This window comes from Schistocerca americana, chromosome 1 (genome assembly GCF_021461395.2).
Source record: "Schistocerca americana isolate TAMUIC-IGC-003095 chromosome 1, iqSchAmer2.1, whole genome shotgun sequence".
In the NCBI taxonomy this organism is placed as follows: Eukaryota; Metazoa; Arthropoda; class Insecta; order Orthoptera; family Acrididae; genus Schistocerca; species Schistocerca americana.
In genome coordinates, this window is record NC_060119.1 from 750872691 (window position 1) to 750875913 (window position 3223).

Sequence of the window (3223 nt, forward strand, 5' to 3'; positions counted from 1 at the left end):
TAGTGGTATGAAGGTAGTTGAGGAGAAACGTGCTAGAAGAGGTTGTGCATCAAAATTAAGAATTGTTTGTAATTTTTGTGACTTAAGCGAATGTGGTTATACTTGTGGCGTAAATAGCCAGAGAGTGTGTAACAGAGATATTATACTTGCGTATGGTATGAGGTGTATAGTCAAAGGGTACAGATGTGCACAAATTGTCTGTGCTCTTATGGACTTAGCTCCCCCTACATGGTTTTACAGGTACAATAAAATTATTCTACAGACTTCCGAAGATCTAGCAAATATAGCCTGAAAAATGCTGTTTAGGAGAGTGCGGACATGAATGACAGCAATACATGTATGTCTGCAGCCCTGGATGCATCCTGGCCGGAGGTCATTGCTCCCTAAACGGTATAGTGACAGCTACCTCCTTAGACAATGGTGAAGTCATTGATGTGGAATGTATTACCAAGTACTGTCATAGATATACTGGTGGAGCTGAAAATCATAAATGTTTGATTGCTTTAGTGCTTATAGTGGAGGGATGGAATCTGAAGCTGTTGCGAAGAAATATGGTGCGATGTAGACATCTTACCTAGGAGATGGAGATTCAAAAGGGCACCAAAAGGTTTGTGAATCCAAACCCTATGCTGACACAGAAACTGAAAAAACTAAATGTGTTGGACATGTCCAGAAAAGGTTAGGTACAAGACTGAGGAACTTGAAGAGGAATTTGAAGGAAAAGAAATTAGCTGATGGTAAGTGCATTTGTGTACGTGATTGCCTTACAGACGAAGAAATAGGTTGCAGTATTATTATGGGCAAGCCATAACACAATACAAAAATGACCTTGAGGAAATGAAAAAGTCAGTACGGGCTGGGCTCCCTTCTTTCATAAATCCTCCACAGATGACAACCCATGTCATGCACTCTGCCCACCTGGCAGTGACTCATGGTGTGGCTACCTGAGGGCAGAGAGAGAGAGAGAGAGAGAGAGAGAGAGAGATCTTAGTGACACAAAATTATTAGAGAAATATATATGAAGACAGTAACTGTTCTCGAAAGAACAGAGTACTGTTGACCGTGCAGCTTTTCCCTGGAATAAATGATGACTAACTCAAACCCTCAGCTGCCGACAGCTGTTGTTAATATACCTCGATGTGGACGGCTGAAAATGTGTGCCTCGACCGGGACTCGAACCCGGGATCTCCTGCTTACATGGCAGACGCTCTATCCATCTGAGCCATCGAGGACACAGATGAATAGCGCGACTGCAGGGACTTAACCCTTGCACGCTTCCCGTGAGACTCACGTCCCCAACTGTCCACAATTCTACATATGTAATGTACCTTATAGACATTTGCCCATTCACTCATTACTCGCGCACGCTTTGGCGATTCCCGTAAGAGTTTGGGCAACCTGTGCGCATACGCACAGACGAAGGTCAATGGCTGGGTAGCCTTTAACTATGTATACGAAGACAGTAACTGTTTTCGAAAGAACAGAGTACTGTTGATGACCGTGCAGCTTTTCCCTGGAATAAATGATGACTAACTGAAACCCTCAGCTGCCGACAGCTGTTGTTGATGTACCTCGATGTGGACGGCTGAAAATGTGTGCCTCGACCGGGACTCGAACCCGGGATCTCCTGCTTACATGGCAGACGCTCTATCCATCTGAGCCATCGAGGACACAGATGAATAGCGCGACTGCAGGGACTTATCCCTTGCACGCTTCCCGTGAGACTCACGTCCCCAACTGTCCACAATTCTACATATGTAATGTACCGTATAGACATTTGCCCATTCACTCATTACTCGCGCACGCTATGGCGATTCCCGTAAGAAAAATCCTGAATTCACTTCCTAACTTTTTATAATCATACTTAAAATTTATTTGTATCACAATTTATGACAGCAACATCTTTTCAAAAGTCTTCTTTAAAGGCAATAGTGTAAAGAACTTACAGGAGTAAACTGAGCTTCTACTCTGTTCGTATTTTGAGTAATGTGCAGCTATGATGTACATAAATAATTGTCATGGTTTATTTCACTTGAAACAAAAAAATACAATTAAAAAAAATGTGTGAGCTAAAGCTGTGGTTCGTACGTAAAAATGTTCCCAAGAGAAGTCTCAAAAGATAGTAAGCATTATAAGGGCTTACAAATCGTATTTTTTGAGTTACACTATTTAGAAAACTGACAATGTTTTCAGGGTTTCCCCTGGTATTCACGGACCAGTCACCTTAGAGACTGGAATTAGTTGCCTACCTTTGCTTCCATTTTCACCAAACCTGTCACCATCCTACACTCAAAGTTCTGGTTTTTTCCATATGAGTGATATCTGTACCCATATTCCGAAAACCACCAGGTGGCGAGGGGGCTATTCCCGTTGTACCAGTTACAGTGTCTTCCTGTTCGATTGGCAGACGGAGCGCAGGAAAAACGACGGCTGAAATGCCTCTGTGTTCACTGTATAGGTCTAATCTTGTCTATATGCTTCCTAAAGGAGGAACAGGGAGGGGGTTATGGTACATTCCTAGGCTCCTCGCTTTGTTTTTTGAAACTCTAAGTAGGCTTTCGCGAGATAGTTCAGCTGTTAATTACTTTGAACAGAACACAGCAATATCGTTCGAATGCTCACACCGTTCCGTTCACTTGCTGAGTGCGAGTATTTCGTGCTACGGTTGCAAAGCAACGACACCTCCCATAAGGTACAATTCATTGAAACCTCCTTCTTTATTACCTTGATCTGCTTTTCATGTTTCAGCTCTCTCTCTCCGCTTTTATCGTAATACAGTGTTGCTGCATATGGTTCAATACTTGTTCTCTGCTCTTGGCTTACAGTTGTGTTTTCCTGAATGCTGGTATTTCCATTACTACTTACTTTCCTTCTTATTAGTGCTGTGATATCCTCCCACCTTTCCCAGGATCGAGAAAAAGACAGGGATCCATGTAGGTAGGAATGTTGTCCACGCCCAATATAGTCGGATATTAGATAGGAAATCAACTAAATATTCTGGCGGCCTGATAATATTTACCGCACCCGGAAACTGTGGAAAGCAGTTTTCATTTTCTACTTCTGAGATTGCAGGGGTATTGGAATGCAGCGTTGGGAGGCAGCCTCGCACCTCCGCCGCCTGCGACATAACACAGTCTGTCGTTGTGACGTAGCAGTTTCTTTAACATATGCTCCTTCTTTTGATATCGATAACACGTTCACTCGAGCAAACAGAGGGTGCTTA

At 43.1% G+C, this 3223-nt stretch overlaps 2 non-coding genes across 2 annotated transcripts; both read right to left on the reverse strand.

Annotated features, from left to right (window-relative positions):
• Positions 1-1158: 1158 nt before the first annotated feature.
• Trnat-ugu lies at positions 1159-1232 on the reverse strand. Its single transcript has one exon. It is a non-coding gene; the product is annotated as a tRNA-Thr (tRNA).
• Positions 1233-1596: 364 nt separating this feature from the next.
• Trnat-ugu lies at positions 1597-1670 on the reverse strand. Its single transcript has one exon. It is a non-coding gene; the product is annotated as a tRNA-Thr (tRNA).
• Positions 1671-3223: the final 1553 nt, after the last annotated feature.